Consider the following 20723-nt stretch of genomic DNA (forward strand, 5'->3'; position numbering starts at 1 on the left):
CTTTAATAAGTCTTGCAATATAACTTAGAATAAAAACCAAACCAGAATCTCAATTTGCAAAACCTTGGAGTTTTTTTTTATCCAGGCTTATACTTACGGTAAATTGGGTTTTCTTAATTCAATCTGATAAGTTAAGGGGAAAAAGGTGCATTGCATTGACCAAGTTCATCAAGACAGGAATATTGTATACTAGGACAGCCATGGCAGAAAATATTTTAGCTTACATATAGTATATAAAAAGATACACATGCATGTTTTTCTCAAAATCTGACATGAAATCAGAATAAACCTTTCCCGTTATAGGTCAATTAGGATTACCATAATTATTAATATTCGCCAAATGCCAGAATAATGACAGAGAGAGAGAATGTGTTAAGACATTTTTATTACTTACTACAAAGTCAAAAGTTTACATACATGATTACTATGTCTTTAAACAATTCTGGACTGCCCATATGATGAGGTCATGTGTTTGGAAACTTCTGATTTTTGGCAACATCTGAGTTAATTAGAAACACATGTGGATGGATTTTAATGCACACCTGAAACACTGCTTATTTGTGTAGTCTCAACAGATCAACCAAGATATCAGGAAGAGAATTGTGGACTTGCACAAGTCTGGATCATCCTTGGGTACAATTTCAAGATACCTGAAGGTGCCTCATTCAGCTGTACAAAGTATTATATACAAGTACAAACACAGGTAATGTGTCAATATCCACAGTGAAACGAGTACAGTATCAACATCAGCTGAAAGGCCACTCTGCCAGGAAGAAGCTATTACTCCAAAAGAAACATAAAAAGCCAGATTAATGTTTGCGAATGCACACAAGAACAAAGATCTTAATTTTTGAAGACACGTCCTGTGGTCTGATGAAACTAAAATTTAACTTTTTGACAATAATGACCATCGTTACATTTGGAGGAAAAAGGGAGAAGCTTGGAAGCCTAAGAACATCATCCCAACTGTGAAACGTGGGGGTGACAGCATCATATTTTGGGGTTGTTTTGCTGCAGGAGGGACTGGTGCACTACACAAAAAAAGATGGCATCATGATAGGAGATTATTTGGCAATACTGAAGCAACATCTCAAGACATCAGCCAGGAAGTTAAAGTTTGGCACGGAAATGGGCCTTCAAAATGGACAATGACCCAAAGCATACTGTCAAAATTGGCTTAAGGAGAACAACGACAATGTTTTGGTGTGGCCATCACAAAGCCCTGATCTCAATCCAATTGAAAATGTATGGGCAAAGCTGAAAAGGCCGGTGCGAGAAAGCCGACCTACAAACCTGGATCAGTTACATCAGTTTTGTCAGAAGTAATGGGCTCAAATTCTGACTAACTATTGCGAAAAGCTTATGTTAGAATAAACCAAACGTTTGACCCAAGTCATTCAGATTAAGAGCAATGGTACCAAATACTAATGTATTGTATGTAAACTTTTGACTTTGCAGTAAGTAATAAAAAAGCCTTAAAATATTCTCTCTCTTTATTCTGGCAATTGGCAAACAACAATTATGGTAATCCTAACTTACTTAAAGCTGGAAAGGTTTATTCTGATTTCATGTCAGACATGGAGAAAAACATGCATATATGCATATGATATATATATATAGTAAAACTTTGCACAAGAAAGTAGAAGAATGCGGCACTCACCCAGGTTGAATATCTTTAATCTGTCTTTAATCCATGTACAGACTTTGCATAAAAGACAAGCGGAGACGACGAGGGTGCGGGGAGAATGAGCTGGACGACGGCCGTTTCGCACAATTAGTGCTTCCACGGGTCCATGATGGGTCACATGATTTTTCGAACAGTGCCAATACTTTTGTCCACCCCCTTTTTTATGTTTGGTGTGGAATTATATCGAATTTGGCTTTAGGACAATCCTTTTTGTGTTTTTTTCATTTAAGACAAATTAAATGAAGATAATAATACCAAATAATTTGTGTTTGCAATCATTTTCAGGAAGAAACTGAGTATTATCTGACAGGATTGCAGGGGTGTCAATACTTTCGGCCATGACTGTACCTGCAAACAAAATGCATACTAAGGCCGGGTTCACATTAGCGTTTGAGTCCACAGCGTGGTGCTGTGGACTTCTTTCCTTAGCTCCGCCTACTTCCGTACGCGTCCTGCGTACCTACCTTTAACATTGTGTACGCAGGGCCATGCGTTGTATGCGGATGTGTCCGCATGCGTCGTTTTGACGTGCCCGCCGAACGCAACATGTTGCATTTTCTTGCGTTCGACGGGCACATCAAAACGACGGACGGGGACACATCCGCATACAACGCATGTTCCTGCGTACCCAATGTTAAAGATAGGTACACAGGACTCATACGGAAGTAGGCGGAGCTAAGGAAAGAAGTCCGCAGCACCACGTTGCGGACTCAAATTATAATGTGAAATTAGCCTTATTGCAATAGAAATTTAAATGATGCAGATTTCAAAAGTGCACTGCAGCTCAGTTTATGAGGTGTACAAGAAAAAAAAATCATGAAGAGCGGATATAAGATTTCTATAAATCTCATTCACTTTGCTTGAATGCTAATATGCTGAGTTTTTCTCGCACGCAATTAAGCAGTGGAGATACGGCAGAATAGACGCATTGTGGGAACTCTGCCTGAGGGCACAGTCAGACATTTGTATAAATGGGGCGGCTCTCTTGACCCGAGTGTTCCAGCTTCATGCATTTCTATGCAGTTTTCACACTTGGGTGGGGAGAGCTGCTGGCCAGTCCGTGCACAGCATTCCAATCTCTTTTGATTTTTACAGCTGTCTGTGCCCATAGAGTGTGTAAAGACACACAACAATGTGGATCATGTGTCAAGGAATGGATGAAAGAAACTGTATAAGGAAAGACTCCTAATAAAAATTACTAGTGTAAGACATAGAAAAGTTACACCAGTAAGATAATAAATACGTATTGCCCTCTCGAATCCGGCAAAAGCAATAATCCTATGATTTTACACTGTCTGTAATGAGACAAAATCCCAAATCCTAATTTGTCATTCAATTATATTTTACATTTTAAAGATTACTGCTGTGCTCATATATGCAATAGAAGCCTCCATCGAAGGATTATTCAGCCCTCTTGGGCAATATTAGCGCAGCCCTCTGGCAAGTTACCTTTACTAGCCCTATCATCAATAGTGAGCCTTCTAAAAGCAAACATGGTCCCCCTCCAGGGCTCCCTTAATGTTAGCAGTATTTTAAAGGGCCATTCTAAAGTCCCCCATACACCCTAGATAGATGTCGGCAGAACAGAATTTCGGCTGGCTTTCCCTTAGGCTGGGTTCACATTGCGCTAGGTGTGTCCGTCTAACGGACTCGTTTTTAAGTAGTAAAAACGCAATGTAACGCACATACTAACGCGCCCATAGACTTGCATTGTCTGACGCATCGTGACGCATCCCTAAATTGGTATGCGTTTGTCACATAACGTTTTTTTTCTGACGGACCTTCAACGCGGCTTGCAGCGTTTTCGGGTCCGGCCAAGCTAACGCACTACTAACGGAAGCGTTCATTCTGCCATAGAAGGCTATGGCAAACGCAGTCAGACGCAAATCATGAAAAATTTCCAAATAGAACCACACGTTTTAATAGCTTTTGAAGGTGGTCACATGTGGTCATGTGACAGGAAATGTGACTTCGGCCATTAAAATATCCCACTCACACAAAGTCTCCTGCACGTGACAGAGTGTTTTGCCGTAGCTAAATTGTAAGTACATTTCTATATATTATATATCTCTGTATACATCATGGGAGTCTGTAATGTCCGTCGGATGTGTGTGTACTAAAAATGTATTGTTTTGTTGCACACAGATGTCGGATACAGATGTCAGCAGCAGCAGCGTGTCTGCGATTTTTTCTTCTGAGTCGGTAGGCTTGCACTTTAAAAAACCATGTTGTGTGAAACTCCATTGTATTGAGCTAGGCATAACAATCCTGTTTATTGTTTTATTGTGAATAGGAGTCTTCTGAGCCCAAGGCTGTTAGACCTCCCCCAAAAAAACACGCAAAAACAACAAAGGTACATAGCACACATGTTGAATTTTTCAGGCATAAATTTATTGATCCAATGAATGTTAACATTATTTAATGTTAAAATATTTTTTTTTACATTTTACATACACAATAGGTTGTGGCACAAGGAGGACAAAAAAAGAAAAAAGGTCCCTAGCCGTCTGTCGTCGCCACAACTGCCAGTGGTAAATATAAAATAGAAATATTCTATCCAATATTTACCAACAAAAAAAAAAGAACAACTTTATTGACAGTGACAAACGCAGACAAACGGATACTTCGTAAACGGACATCAAAATGAAAAAACGCGATCACATGCGTTAACGCTAGCGTTACCGTGACGACGAATTTCACATATTTTTGCTCCGTTTCTGTACATGCGTTTAACGCATCCGTTTGACGCCATGTACTTGACGCAATGTGAACCTAGCCTTATACAAGTGTAGTCACTCTGCCAAGCACTCCTGTATTCTATAGGAGACAGCTCCTGCTAGACATCTCTGGCGGCGACTATCTCTTAAAGAACAAAATGATCGGCGGTCCAAATTCAGATGTTGGAGGAGCACATACAGATAAGAAAATCGACAAGTTTGGCAGACGTAGACTAATGTATGGGGATCTCTTAATTATGTGAATCTGCATGACCATAACTCTACATAAACACTAAACAAAGTTGTTGTTTTTAAAAGAGCAGCAAACTTTCATTAAAGGGGGTATTTCTATCTCTAATATCCTATTCCAATATGTAGTAGGTGTAATAATGTTAGCAAATAACTTCAATTGGAAATGTGCTATAGTTATTCTGATTCGCTATGTCACTCAACCCATGTGTAGGGAATTGCAGTAGTTCAGATAGTTGTTACTAGTCGTAACCATGGCTAACTGCCACTATATGAGTGGTCGTAACCATGGATACCTAAGCTTCTGCAATGCCTTGCAAACAAGGGTTAGCAACATTGCGAATCAGGAGAACTATACTACATTTCTAATTGGAGGTATTTCCTATTATTACTATTATACCTACTACATATTGGGATAGGATGTTGGCGATCAGGAAAAAAATGCATTTACATTTTTTATATTTTGCAGGTACTTTACTTTCTTCTAGATCAATCGGGGTCCGAGATCCATAATATTCTCAAAAGACTACAGAAAAGTGTGCAGCTAAAAAGGCAGGACAGGACAACAGGTCCTGCCTTGGCGTGCACATAGAGAGGAGTATGGATACAATAGAAAGTTATAGGTTGTGCTGTGCCTTGCTTCACTAAACAGGACACAGTGCCCCACCAATCTGCAGACATGTAAAGTGCCTTAAAAACATTTTTTTTTTTAAATGTAAAAGCTTAGCTATTCTTTAACGGGGGATGTCCATTCCAAAGTACATTTTTGGAAAGAAAAAGTGTAAATTAACATTTACAGTAACAAAACTATTAACAGTCACCTAAGGGTACCGTCACACAGTGGCACTTTTGTCGCTACGACGGTACGATCCGTGACGTTCCAGCGATATCGTTACGATATCGCTGTGTCTGACACGCAGCAGCGATCAGGGACCCTGCTGAGAATCGTACGTCGTAGCACATCGTTTGGAACTTTCTTTCGTCGCTGGATCTCCCGCTGTCATCGCTGGATCGGTGTGTGTGACACCGATCGAGCGATGCGTTCGCTGGTAATCAGGGTAAACATCGGGTTACTAAGCGCAGGGCCGCGCTTAGTATCCCGATGTTTACCCTGGTTACCAGCGTAAAAAAAAACCCAAACACTACATACTTACATTCCGGTGTCGGTCAGGTCCCATGCCGTCTGCTTCCCGCACTCACTGACTGCCGGCCGTAAAGTGAAAGCAGAGCACAGCGGTGACTCACCGCTGTGCTGGTGCTTTCACTTTACGGCCGGCAGTCAGTGAGTGCGGGAAGCAGACGGCAAGGGACCTGACGGACACCGGAATGTAAGTATGTACTGTTTGTTTTTTTTACGCTGGTAACCAGGGTAAACATCGGGTTACTAAGCGCGGCCCTGCGCTTAGTAACCCGATGTTTACCCTGGTTACCCGGGGACTTCGGCATCGTTGGTCGCTGGAGAGCTGTCTGTGTGACAGCTCTCCAGCGACCACACTACGACTTACCAACGATCACGGCCAGGTCTTATCGCTGGTCGTGATCGTTGGTAAATCGTATAGTGTGACGGTACCCTTAGGCTACGTTCACATTAGCGTTTTGCGTGTTTGCGTCGGGCGACGCAGCGGCGACGCATGCGTCATGCGCCCCTATATTTAACATGGGGGACGCATGGACATGCGTTGTGCTGCGTTGTGCAACGCATGCGCTTTTTTGCCGCAAGCGTCGGGCGCAGAAAACGCAACAAGTTGCATTTTTCTTGCGTCCAAATTTCAGCAAAAAAGGACGCATGCGTCGCAAAACGCAGCGTTTTTGCGTACGTTTTGGTGCGTTTTTATTTGCGTTGTGCGTTGCGTCGCCGACGCAGCGGCGCACAACGCAAATGTGAACGTAGCCTAAGGGATCTAAAGCTTCTGGAAGACAATTTTAAGAGACTAAACTACCACTTGTTCTGCCCCCTATTGTCAAAGTACTAAAGAGGTTTATCTGCAAAAACTCTTACTGTTTCACTCATTCATGCTCATCTTGACTATTGTAACTCTCTCTTAATCGGCCCCCCTCTTACCAAACTCTCCCCGCTCCAATCTGTCCTGAATCCTGCTGCCTGGATTATATTCCTCACCAACCGTTACACCGATGCCTCTACCTTGTGCCAGTCATTACACTGATTATCCATCCATTCCAGAATCCAGTACAAAACTACTACCCTCATCCACAAAGCACTCCATGGCTCAGCACCACCGTACATCTCCTCCCTGGTCTCAGTCTACCACCCTACCCGTGCTCTCCGTTCTGCTAATGACCTGAGGTTAGCATCCTCAATAATCAGAACCTCCCACTCCCGTCACCCAAGACTTTTCACGTGCTTCGACAATTCTTTGGAATGCACTACCCAGGTTAATATGACTAATCCCCAGTTTTAAGCGTACCCTAAAAACGCATTTGTTCAGACTGGCCTACCGCCTCAACGCATTAACCTAACTATCCCTGTGTGGCTCATTCAAAAAAAAAACATAAACAGGTTCCTCACATTATGCTCTCAAACACTTCATGCAGTTAATAGCCCTCTGTGTCTGTACTGTTACATATTTAGGCTGATAACCGGTTCATGCAGTTTTACATGAACACCCGAGCCTTACACTATGGCTGGTCTGAACAACGAAAGCAATTGTTACCATCCACCTCTCGTGTCTCCCCTTTTTCCTATAGATTGTAAGCTTGCGAGCAGGGCCCTCATTCCTCTTGGTATCTATTTTGAACTGTGTTTTTGCTATGCTGTAATATCTATTGTCTGTACAAATCCCCTCTATAATTTGTAAAGCGCTGCGGAATATGTTGGTGCTATATAAATAAAATTATTATCTGATGGGTTTATCTGACACTACACATATGGGCATCAGGAACAACTGATTTTGGTAAGTTTTTTACGTTCAAATAACTTTTCAGAATAAGCCACCATGTGCATTTACATGAAACATAAGACTACCTATTGTCATTATTTGACTTGTACACTGCATTTTCACCAGTTTTCCCATCTTCAGACTATTAATTTACAATTTACTGAGCTGGTGGGGGGAGACTAGCTGACATGATGTCTCTTATGCACAGAACACAAATTCCTGCACTTAATTTCTTAGCTCATATAGGCAGCAGAATGGAGACACGGGTACAGCAGCAATAAGCAGTGTATATGAAGATCCAGATTTGTGGGGAGGTGAAAGACTGGTTAGAAAGCTCCACATGATCTTTCTGTGTTTCCCTCTGGTCATCCTTCCTCCAACCCACTCCTCTTTTCATAATCTATAGGTGTAGGTGAAACTTGACAATACATTATTCTGGCAGTCCATCTTGTCTTGAATAAAACAATTGAGGTGTTTTTCAGAGTGGATGGTGAGTTCAGGAGGCAGAAGGGAAGGAAATAAGTGGCTCCTTAGTGGAGACGTTGATATAATTTGCTTGTGCTATCGATTATTATAACGCAACGTTTTATGGAAGTACAGTTCCCATTTAAGTTGCATGTTAAAATTACCATGCATTATCCACCATTGGCTACCAGATTTAGGAAAATGCTTTCAAAACTGGGCGACAAACACTGTGAGGGATGCAATGGCAGTCAGAGTAGCGGTAGTTATCCTCATTTTTCCATTTATAAGGATCCCACAAATAAGAAAGAACATCTTGAAGAAAAGTGATAAGTGCAGGACTTTTTATCTATTGTTTATAGTTCTTTCCCCATACAATTATAACCCGTGTTGTGCCATAAACATGTAGCCACAGACCAAGCAGGACAAGGCGAAGTGTACATATGTCCTTGTTCTCAGACTTTCAACCCTGCAGCAATGAGCAAGTTTCACTATCACTAAGCAGACTGTGGAAATCACATCAGCAAAGGCTTCCTGACACCTGATGATCCACCCTTACTCCAACGGCTGCAGAGAGGGCTCATCTCCCAAACAGAAATCTGCTGAAAGGTGCAGCCCTCCGGCACACATATGTAACATACCAGGGACTGCAAATGATGCAATAAAAGGATGGGTGTTCGTGACCCTGCAGCCTTCCGAGGGTTAAGGAATACAAAGTGTATCCACCCTACTGTTCCCCCTGAAGATATGTGGATGTCACAACAACCAGGAGAAGGGGCAGGACCAGTCTTTCCTGATCCACTTTTACTAAGCAGTAAAACAGGCAAATTAATTTATCGGGGCCGGATTCTTTTCAAAAAGCAAAAAAAATGAAGGTTTTCTTTTTAAAAAAATTGTTGGTTCAAACTGGAAAAAAAAGTAAAAAAAAAAAGCAGCTAAGAAAAGTGAAAACTGAGCTATAGAGTTTGCAGCCTAGATCAGTGACCTCCAGCCAAAGACTCCACAGCTGTTAATCTATAACTCCACTGGCTGTCCGGGCATGCTGGGAATTGTAGTTTATAACAGCTGCGAGACACAATCATCTCAGCTGTGAATAAAAAGCAGCTGCCAAAATAGAGTATTGTGCAGTTTAATATCCAGCCTGTCACATTGTTGCGGTAGACATCTGTTCTCCATCCAAAATATATAAGATTGTTGGCAGATCCTGTAATAATCGGGACGAGAGCGGGGGGGGGGGGGGGGGTGTTAATTCTTATTGGAGCCTTTGCATTTTATATTGTGCTAACAGAGCCTCTGAGGAGATCACACACTTAGGCCAGGATCACACGTACTAGAAATACGGCCGAGTCTCACATGTTAATACCTGGCATTGCTGCCGTCACTCAGGAGCGGAGCAATGCCAGGTATTAACATGCGAGACTCGGCCGTATTTCTAGTACGTGTGATCCCGGCCTTATGGTGAAAGATCTATATACATACTTGCACATAAATATAAACACCTTAACAATGTAGCCAAGAGCCATAACTATTTTTCTGCCAACGGCCTTGGGAGAGTTTGACTTTTTTGCAAGACGAGTTATAATTTTGAATGACACCATTTATTTTAGCTACGTAGTACTGAAAAAACGGGGGGGAAATTGCAGGCGAGTTGGAATTATGAAAAATACGCAATGCCACCATTCGTCTGTGGGTTTTGTCTTTATAGCATTTAGTGTGCAGTAGAAATGACCTGGAACACATGATACTCCACTTCAGCAATCTCAAATTCGCAAATTTTTTTTTTATCCAAATATTTCAGTGGCTTAAAAAAATTCTGAACGTTGTAGAAAAAAAAAGACCAAGACCAATACAATTTTTGTTTTTTCCTCCATTGACCTGCACGAGAGCTTTTTTGCGTGCTTAGCTGTAGCTTGTATTGGCATCACAGGGCACGTACAATGTTTATATATTGCACTGTATAGCATTTTTTGTGAGTGATTTGTGGCTACCAAAAAACAGCAATTCTGGCATTTCAATTTTTGTTTTTCCTTACGGATTTATATTCTGGGTTTAATTAATGTTAGGTCTTGACAGGACAGACTTTTACAGGCACAGAATTATTAAATATGCTTTTTTTTAATTTCCTTACTTTTGCATGGGGAATTTTGATTGTTAAAAACTTTACCTTTTTACTTTTTCTGGGAGACTTGGCCCTTGAACCGCTTGCATTATATACTGCTATACTTCAGTAGGTTATGATATAAATATCAAGCAATCTTGTGAAGTCAAACATGTGGTTATGCTTCACATGAGCGACAATATAGGAGGCAATGGGGGCCTTCAGCAGTTCCCAGACTAATAACCCATAAAATGGAAGCCCTACCAGGATTGTGCAACTTAAATGCTGCCGTCAGATTGATAGCAGCTTTAAATGGTTACACATCAGCGTGGAGGGTGGAGGAGACTCGGCACTAAAACATACCGAAATGAAAAACAAAAATCCCAGCACTTCCTTTCTTAATGGAAACCTGACAGTAGATACATGCTTCCTAATCCATGGACAGCATGAATCAGACAACGGTTGTGTTATTGTAGCCATGCACATTTTACTTTGAAATGTTGGGCGTTTCAGAGAATGTATACTTTGTAAAGACAGGGGTACTTTGGGGTACATTGCATCTAGGATGTCTAGTTTGAGTGAGGTCCTCAGCAGCTTCTCGCCACTTACTAGAATGTGGTCTTTGGGAGTGTAGGTGAACTACACACCTAGAGACCACAATATGAACTGGGCAGGCGCAGTATTACTGAAGGTGCAGAGACCTGTCATTTAAGCCCATAAGGATAAATACGAGAACTGAGCACTAAAAAAGCCCAGCCCACAGTCTGCCCTGTAGCACGAGAATCTCATTAACTGAAAACTACAACCAAAGATTAAACATTCACAAGACTGATTTCATCGACCCAGGTATCATTTTAATCAGTTTAACAGTGCCACCCTGACAGTGCCTGTAGTTAACTTAGCAAAATCCTGATGACAGGTTCCCTTTTAGTTTTGCCTTAAGCATATGAAATGCATGCTCGATGGGGTTGAGATCTGGTGTTTGTATCGGCCATTGTAGAATGTTCCAGTTCTTTGCCTTAAAATAAAACTCCTAGCTTGCTTTGGCTGTATATTTTGGGTCATTGTCCACCTGTCCTGTAAAGCGCCATTCCTTGAACCTTGCTGCATTTGGTTGAATCTTAGCAGAAAATATCGCCCTGTACATTTCAGAATTCATCCGGCTGCTTCTGCCTTCAGTCACATCATCAATAAACACTAGTGACCTAGCCAGTGCCATTGGAAGCCATGCATGCCCAAGCCATCACACTGCCTCCACCATGTTTTACAGAGGATGTGGTATGCTTTGAGTCACGAGCCATTCCAAGCCTTCTCTATACTTTTTTCTTCTGATAGACGTTGATCTTAGTCTGAGTTGTCCAAAGAATGATTTTCCAGAAATAGGCTGACTACTTTAGATGTTTCTTTTTGGCAAAGTCTAATCTGGCCTTTCTATTTTTAAGGCTGATTAATGGTTTGCACCTTGTGTTGAGCCCTTTGTATTTGCGCTCATTAAGTATTTGCTTTATGGTAGACTTGGATACTCAAACACCTACTTCCTGGGGAGTGTTCTTAAATTGGGTGAAAGTTGTGAAGGGGGATTCTGCGATCATCCACCACTTATCTTCAGTAGACGTTTAGGCCTTTTTGAGTTCCAAAGCTCACACCAGTGCGCTTCTTATTTTCCATAATGTATCAAACTGTTGATTTGGCCACTTCTAACAATTCTGCTATCTGTGATTGATTTCTTCTTTTTTTTCAGCCTAATAATGGTCTGTTTCTCTTCCATTGAGAGGTCCCATTGGCTATATGTTGCAGGTTCACAGCAACAGCTTCCAAATGCAAATGCCACACCTGGAATCAGCTCCAACATTTTACCTCCTCAATTGATGATTGAATAACAAGGGAAAAGCCCATGCAGACCAATTAATAGCTTTTGAGATAATTGTCCAATTAATTTCAGTACCTTGAAAAAGAGGCAGCTACTAGAGATGAGCGAGAATGCTCTAACAAACAGGCAACAATCCACACATGTATTTAGGCTGTCTAGCACCCGAAAATCATGCAGCTGCGGCGACCCAAACTAAATCTCCGAGCACGCCCAAAATACTCGGAGATCACCTGAGCATGCTCGGAAATCTCGAATAACGAGAACACTCGCTCATCACTAGCACCTACATATTACAGAGCTATAATTCCTAAACTATTACTCCAACTAGGATGTGAATACCCTCAAATTAAAACTGAGAGTCGGCACTTCAAGCCCACGTTGATTATATAACTGTGTACTGAATATGTTATGGTAAACCGCTACAATGTCAAAACTTGTCACTGTCCAAATACGTCTGGACCTAACTGAATATGTAAATATCCATTAATAACAATCACAGTAATACTATAATTAGTACTCACCATAGTCTATATATTATTTTGCATTATACATTAACTCATTTACGACGTTGGGCATAATAGTACACCTACGTCAGACTCCCTCCCTTTGATGTGGGCTCCCGTCAGTGAGCCCACATCTTTCCCAGCACAGGTCAGCTGTTTTCAAAAGCTGACATGTGCACGGAACAGCCGCGGGTAGAATCGCGATTCACCCGCGGCTATTGACCCGTTAAATACCGCTGTCAAACTCTGACAGCGTAATTTAACAAGCGCTTCTGGCAATCACGCTGGAAATCGGCCCACCTGTGAACCCCGTCACGTGATCGTGGGTCAACAGTGGGTGACCCATACCTATTAATTAGCTAAATGCCGCAATTTAGCAAGTGCTTCCGGCCATTAACAGTTGTTGTAGAGATGTGTCTGCTGTTAGAAGTCTGTGTGGCATTGACCTGGTCTCTAATCTGAGCTGCTGTTAACCTGCGATTTCTGAGGCAGGTGACTCGGATAAACTTATCCTCAGAAGCAGAGGTGACTCTTGGTCTTCCTTTCCTGGGGCGATCCTCATGTGAGCCAGTTTCTTTGCAGTGCTTGATGGTTTTTGCCACTGCACTTGGGGACACTTTCAAAGTTTTCCCAATTTTTCAGACTGACTGACCTTCATTTCTTAAAGTAACGATGGCCACTCGTTTTTAACTGCTTTTTTCTTGCCATAATACAAATTCTAACAGTCTATTCAGTAGGACTATCAGCTGTGTATCCACCAGACTTCTGCACAACACAACTGATGTTCCCAACCCCATTTATAAGGCAAGAAATCCCACTTATTAAACCTGACAGGGCACACCTGTGAAGTGAAAACCATTCCCGGTGACTACCTTTTCAAGCTCATCAAGAGAATGCCAAGAGTGTGCAAAGCAGTCATCAAAGCAAAAGGTGGCTACTTTGAAGAACGTAGAATATAAGACACAATTTCAGATGTTTCACACTTTTTTGTTAAGTATATAATTCCACATGTGTTAATTCATAGTTTTGAAGCCTTCAGTGTGAATGTACAATTTTCATAGTCATGAAAATGCAGAAAATCTTTAAATGAGAAGGTGTGTCCAAACTTTTGGTCTGTACTGTATATCATCAGATTACATTAGTTGGGGTTCGACTTATCACCATCCTTAAAGCGAAGCTGTCATCAGGATTGTGCACAGTAACCTGCAGAAACTGTCAGGTTGGCGCCACTATACTGATTAACATAATACCTGGGGTGAAGAAATCCATCTTATATTTGATGTTTAATCTTTGTTTTCAGTTATCAGTCAATGATATGCTTGTTCTCCGGGGAAGTCCTTTGTGGTGCTCGCTGGCCACATATTCATTATTGTGACTTAACTGACTGTTTCTTCAGTGACCTGCCTCCTGTTTTAAATATTGCAGTTTATAGTGTGGGATTTGAAAAAAAAAATTACCTTCAGCAAAATAACGCCAGCGCCACTTTGCTGGAGCCATGTTTTTTTCTATTCCTCCAGCAAAACTGGTAAGCGATAGATGCTACTGCACAGGAGCCATTTAGCTGGTGAAAATTGTTTGTTTGTTTGTTTGTTTGTTTTCAAAGCCCACACTATAAACTGCAATATCTCAGAGCACGAGAATCTCAAACTGACAACTGAAAACAAAAATAAAACAACCACAAGACTGATTTCTTCAACCCAGGTCTCATTTTAATCAGTGTAACGGGGCCAACCTGACAGTGCCCACAGTTTACGTAGCAAAATCCTGATGAAAGGTTTGCTTTAAAAATTACAACCTACTGTCTCCTTCCCCATAATCCTGTAGAATGTAAGCCTGCAAGGGCAGGGTCCTCGCCCCTCTGTATCAGTCCGTCATTGTTAGTTTGTTTACTGTAAGTGATATCTGTAACTTGTATGTAACCCCTTCTCATGTAAAGCACCATGGAATCAATGGTGCTATATAAATAAATAATCTAATATATAATTGCCTAGAATACTACTTCCTGCAATTTGTGCCAACTTCCGTGGCTTTGTCCGGAGCTAATGTCCGGAGATAAGTGACGTCAACAGTGTCCAGTGTCTGATTGGTTGCCGCCTGCTGCGAGCGACCAATCAGAAACGTGCCGTACTGTGACACACTCCGCCCGCCATTTTGGTGTGATTTTTCAATTTTTACCTCACAGCAAGTTTCTACTGCGTGGAGGCGGGCCCAGTGACGTTGCTCTTCAAGCTCCTGCCGAATTTCGTCAAAAAAATGATAATACCATTTACCAAAACTATATATATTTAGTTGTGAAGTGGTTCAGTGACATTTTCACACCAATTTTGAACTTTTGTTTGGTGTTTTCTCCATATACTGCCTATTATTATTGTTCTTTCTTACTATTATTTATTAATTGTATTATTCTTACATTTGAATAAAGTATATATGGATTCTAGACTCCCGATTCTTTAGAATCGGGCTGCCATCTAGTAATAATAATAATAAAACAACCACAAGACTTATTTCTTCAACTCAGGTCTCATTTTAATCAGTGTAACGCGGCCAACCTGAAAGTGCCCATAGTTTACTTGCAAACCCTTTGGCAATTTGTTTTGCTTTGCATGAACAGGAGTTGTTCATTGTATTATTATTTATATAGCACCATTGATTCCATAGTGCTGTACATGCAAATTACAGATATCACTTAAGGTACCTTCACACTAAGCGACGCTGCAGCGATACCGACAACGATGTCGATCGCTGCAGCGTCGCTGTTTGGTCGCTGGAGACAGCTCTCCAGCGACCAACGATGCCGGTAACCAAGGTAAACATCGGGTTACTAAGCGCAGGGCCGCACTTAGTAACCCGATGTTTACCCTGGTTACCATCGTAAAAGTAAAAAAAACAAACACTACATACTTACCTTCAGCTGTCTGTCCCCGGCGCTCTGCTTCCCGCACTGACTGTGAGCACAGCGGCCGGAAAGCAGAGCGGTGACGTCACCGCTCTGCTTTCCGGCTGACCAGCGCTGACACAGGATGCAGGAAGAGTGCAGAGAAGCGGACGCCGGGGGACAGACAGCTGAATGTAAGTATGTAGTGTTTGTTTTTTTTTACTTTTACGATGGTAACCAGAGTAAACATTGGGTTACTAAGCGCGGCCCTGCGCTTAGTAACCCGATGTTTACCCTGGTTACAAGTGAAGACATCGCTGGATCGGCGTCACACACGCCGATTCAGCGATGTCAGCGGGTGATCCAGAGACGAAAGAAAGTTCTGGCCTTCTAGCTCCGACCAACGACATCACAGCAGAATCCTGATCGCTGCTGCGTGTCAAACACAACGATATCGCTATCCAGGACGCTGCAACGTCACGGATTGCTATCGTTATCGTTGTGAAGTTGTTTTGTGTGAAGGTACCTTTACAGTAAGCAAACTAACAATAACAGACTGATAAAGAGGGAAGAGGACCCGGCCCTTGCGGGCTTACATTCTACAGGATGGTGGGGAAGGAGACAGTAGGTTGGGGGTTGCAGGAGCTCCGGTGTTGGTGAGAAGGAAGCAGGGTCAGTGCAGGCTGTAGGCTTTAACCCCTTTCTGGCATATGACGTACTATCCCGTTGAGGTGGGGTGGGCCTGTATGACCACCGACAGGATAGTACGTCATACGCGATCAGCCGTGCTCACGGGGGGAGCGCGGCCGATCGCGGCCGGGTGTCAGCTGCCTATCGCAGCTGACATCCGGCACTATGTGCCAGGAGTGGTCACGGACCGCCCCCGGCACATCGCGATCAAACATGATCGCGGTGTGCCGGTGGTACAGGGAAGCATCGCGCAGTGAGGGGGGCTCCCTGCGGGCTTCCCTGAGACCCCCGCAGCAACGCGATGTCATTGCGTTGCTGCGAGGGTCTCCTTACCTCCCTCCCTGTAGCAGGCCCGGATCCAAAATGGCCGCGGCATCCGGGTCCTGCTCAGAGCAGGCACTTGGTAACCCTGCAGCACTGCAAGTCAGATCGTTGATCTGACAGAGTGCTGTGCAAACTGTCAACGATCTGTGATGTCCCCCCTGGGAAAAAGTAAATAAGTAAAAAAAAAAAAAAAAATGTTTCCAAAAGTGTAAAAAAAAAAAATCCAAAATGATGAAAAAAAAAAAATATTCCCATAAATACATTTCTTTATCGAAATTAAAAAAAAAAACACAATAAAAGTACACATATTTAGTATCGCCATGTCCATAACGACCCGACCTATAAAAAAAAAAAAAAAACGAGGCAAAAAACAACGCTTTATTATCATACCGCCGAACAAAAAGTGGAATAACACGCGATCAAGAAGACGGATATAAATAACCATGGTACCGCTGAAAACGTCATCTTGTCCCGCAAACAAACGAGCCGCCATACAGCATCATCAGCAAAAAAATAAAAAAGTTATAGTCCTCAGAATAAAGCGATGCAAAAATAATTATTTTTTCTATAAAATAGTTTTTATCGTATAAAAGCGCCAAAACAAAAAAAATGATATAAATGAGGTATCGCTGTAATCGTACTGACCTGAAGAATAAAACTACTTTATCAATTTTACCAAACGCGGAACGGTTTAAACGCCTCCCCCAAAAGAAATTCATGAATAGCTGGTTTTTGGTCATTCTGCCTAACAAAAATCGGAATAAAAAGCGATCAAAAAATGTCACGAGCCCGAAAATGTTACCAATAAAAACGTCAACTCGTCCAGCAAAAAACAAGACCTCACATGACTCTGTGGACCAAAATATGGAAAAATTATAGCTCTCAAAATGTGGTAACGCAAAAAATATTTTTTACAATAAAAAGCGTCTTTCAGTGTGTGACGGCTGCCAATCATAAAAATCCGCTACAATACCCGCCATAAAAGTAAATCAAACCCCAATTCATCACCCCATTCGTTAGGGAAAAATTTAAAAAAAAAATGTATTTATTTCCATTTTCCCATTAGGGCTAGGGCTAGGGTTAGAGCTAGGGTTAGGGCTAGGGTTAGGGTTGGGGCTAAAGTTAGGGTTAGGGTTGGGGCTAAAGTTACGGTTAGGGTTTAGATTACATTTACGGTTGGGAATAGGGTTGGGATTAGGGTTAGGGGTGTGTCAGGGTTAGAGGTGTGGTTAGGGTTACTGTTGGGATTAGGGTTAGGGGTATGTTTGGATTAGGGTTTCAGTTATAATTTGGGGGGGTTCCACTGTTTAGGCACATCAGGGGCTCTCCAAACACGACATGGCGTCTGATCTCAATTCCAGCCAATTCTGCGTTGAAAAAGTAAAACAGTGCTCCTTCTCTTCCGAGCTCTTCCGTGTGCCCAAACAGGGGTTTACCCCAATACATGGGGTATCAGCCTACTCAGGACAAATAGGACAACAACTTTTGGGGTCCAATTTCTCCTGTTACCCTTGGGAAAATACAAAACTGGGGGCTAAAAAATAATTTTTGTGGGAAAAAAAAAGATTTTTTATTTTCACGGCTCTGCGTTATAAACTGTAGTGAAACACTTGGGGGCTCAAAGTTCTCACAACAAATCTAGATAAGTTCCTTGGGGGGTCTAGTTTCTAATATGGGGTCACTTATGGGGGGTTTCTACTGTTTAGGTACATTAGGGGCTCTGCAAACGCAATGTGACACCTGCAGACCATTCCATCTAAGTCTGCATTCCAAATTGCGCTCCTTCCCTTCCGAGCCCTTCCATGCGCCCAAACAGTGGTTCCCCCCACATATTGGGTATCAGCGCACTCAGGACAAATTGGACAACAAATTTTGGGGACCAATTTCTCCTGTTACCCTTGGGAAAATATAAAACTGGGGGCTAAAAAATAATTTTGGGGGGAAAAAATTTTTGTTTTATTTTTACGGCTCTGCATTATAAACTTCTGTGAAGCCCTTGGTGGGTCAAAGCGCTCACCACACATCTAGATAAGTTCCTTAGGGGGTCTACTTTCCAAAATGGTGTCACTTGTGGGGGGTTTCAATGTTTAGGCACATCAGTGGCTCTCCCAACGCAACATGGTGTCTCATCTCAATTCCAGTCAATTTTGCATTGAAAAGTCAAATGGCGCTCCTTCGCTTCCGAGCTCTGTCATGCGCCCAAACAGTGATTTACTCCCACATATGGGGTATCGGTGTACTCAGGACAAATTGTACAACAACTTTTGGGGTCCATTTTCTCCTGTTACCCTTGGTAAAATAAGACAAATTGGAGCTGAAGTAAATTTTTTGTGAAAAAAAGTTAAATGTTCATTTTTATTTAAACATTCCAAAAATTCCTGTGAAGCACCAGAAGGGTTAATAAACTTCTTGAATATGGTTTTGAGCACCTTGAGGGGGGGGCAGTTTTTAGGATGGTGTCACACTTGGGTATTTCCTATCATATAGACTCCTCAAAATGACTTCAAATGAGAAGTGGTCCCTAAAAAAAATGGTGTTGTAAAAATGAGAAATTGCTGGTCAACTTTTAACCCTTATAACGCCCTAACAAAAAAAAATTTTGGTTCCAAATTGTGCTGATGTAAACTAGACATGTGGGAAATGTTACTTATTAAGTATTTTGTGTGACATATCTCTGTGATTTAATTGCATAAAAATTCAAAGTTGGAAAATTGCGAAATTTTCAAAATTTTTGCCAAATTTCCATTTTTTTCACAAATAAACGCAGGTAATATCAAAGAAATTTTACCACTATCATGAAGTACAATATGTCACGAGAAAACCATGTCAGAATCACTGGAATCCGTTGAAGCGTTCCAGAGTTATAACCTCATAAAGGGACAGTGGTCAAAATTGTAAAAATTGGCCAGGTCATTAACGTGCAAACCACCCTTGGGGGTAAAGGGGTTAATAATGATAGTAATCTTTATTTTTATATATAGAACATACAAACTCTTTGCAGATGTTGTCCTGGGTGGGATTGGAACCCAGGACCCCAGTGCTGCAAGGCTGCAGTGCTATCCACTGCGCCACTGTGCTGCCCCTTTCCTGAAGAGATGGGTTTTCAGGTTCCGTCTGAAGGACCCAAATGTGGTTGATAGTTGGACGTGTTAGGGCAAAAAATTCCAGAGGATGGGGGATATTCGGGAGAAGTCTTGGAGGCAGTTGGGTGAGGAGTGAATAAGTGTGGAGGAGAGAAGGAGGTCTTGGCAGGACCGGAGATTATATGAGGGAAGATATCGGGATATTAGTTCAGAGATATATGGAGGAGACGGGTTATGGATGGCTTTGTAGGTCAGTATTAATGTTAGCACTGAGGCCACAGAAAAGGATGTTGCAGTAGTCGAGGCGGGAGATAATGAGGGCATGCGCAAGCATTTTATTAGATTGGTGGTTAAGGAAAGGACGGATTCTGGAGATATTTTTGAGCTTGAGGCGACAGGAGGTGGAAAGAGCTGGGATGTGCGGTTTGAAGGGCAAGGCAGAGTCAAGGGTTACTCCGAGGCAGCTGACTTCCGGTACGGGGGAAGGCGTGATGTTGTTAATTGCGATAGATAGGTCATGGATCTGCAGCAGCCAGAGTGTCTAATTCTAAAGGGGTTGTCAGGTCAAAATGGATAGGTCTGCAGTCACTCTGTATGACTGCAAACTTTTGAATTCTCCAAGCGCACACACTGTGCTCTGTGGGGATTTGCTGCAGCGGGAACGGAGGATAAGTATGAGTTATACATATCTCCGGCCAGTGAGCACAGCCTCGCTCCATACTCTTGTATTGAGCTGAGGCTGTGCCCTGACCAGTGATGTGGATGGCCAGTGGGCGTGTACAGCTAGAGAGCATGGCCTCACTCCATACAAATGTAGGGAGAGTTAGAGCGCACTTCACTGGCCGGGGGAATGTATAACTCACATATATCTCATTTCCCATGTCTGAACCAGGCAAATCCTTGCAGCGCAGTGCGTGCGCTGGTGGGATTCATTGGTCTACAGTCACACAGTGACTGCAGATATTCATTTGGACCGTACAACTCCTTTAATACCTTTCTGACAGACATAATAATCCATCCATGTGACCTGGGTCTATCTGACCAGGGACAGATTAATACGTCTGAACGATCGCGCCGTGCACACGGGTGGTGTAAGGGAAATCGCCGTAGGGTGTGAGCTGATCGTGCTGGGTGTCAGCTGTCACAAAGTGCTAGAAGCAATCACGCACCGCTTCCAGCACTTTATCCCCCCGAAATGCTGTGATCGAACACAATTGCAGCATTCCGGGAACTGGCAGAGGGCTAAAATTCTGTGAGGCACACGTGGT

At 42.4% G+C, this 20723-nt stretch overlaps 1 protein-coding gene and 1 long non-coding RNA gene across 2 annotated transcripts in view; one reads left to right on the top strand and one right to left on the bottom strand.

Moving 5' to 3' along the window:
- Positions 1-4218, top strand: part of LOC138664828 (uncharacterized) — a 617141-nt gene extending 612923 nt beyond the window's left edge. Inside the window, exons 2-4 of the long non-coding RNA XR_011318392.1 lie at positions 3833-3889; positions 3981-4040; positions 4149-4218. This is a non-coding gene — a long non-coding RNA (uncharacterized lncRNA). The remainder of the gene's footprint in view (positions 1-3832; positions 3890-3980; positions 4041-4148) is intronic.
- The window catches only part of LOC138664827 (signal transducer and activator of transcription 5B), a 233500-nt gene that overhangs the window by 151752 nt on the left and 61025 nt on the right, over positions 1-20723 (bottom strand). The window lies entirely within an intron of this gene.

Source organism: Ranitomeya imitator, chromosome 2 (assembly GCF_032444005.1).
Source record: "Ranitomeya imitator isolate aRanImi1 chromosome 2, aRanImi1.pri, whole genome shotgun sequence".
Lineage (NCBI taxonomy): Eukaryota > Metazoa > Chordata > Amphibia > Anura > Dendrobatidae > Ranitomeya > Ranitomeya imitator.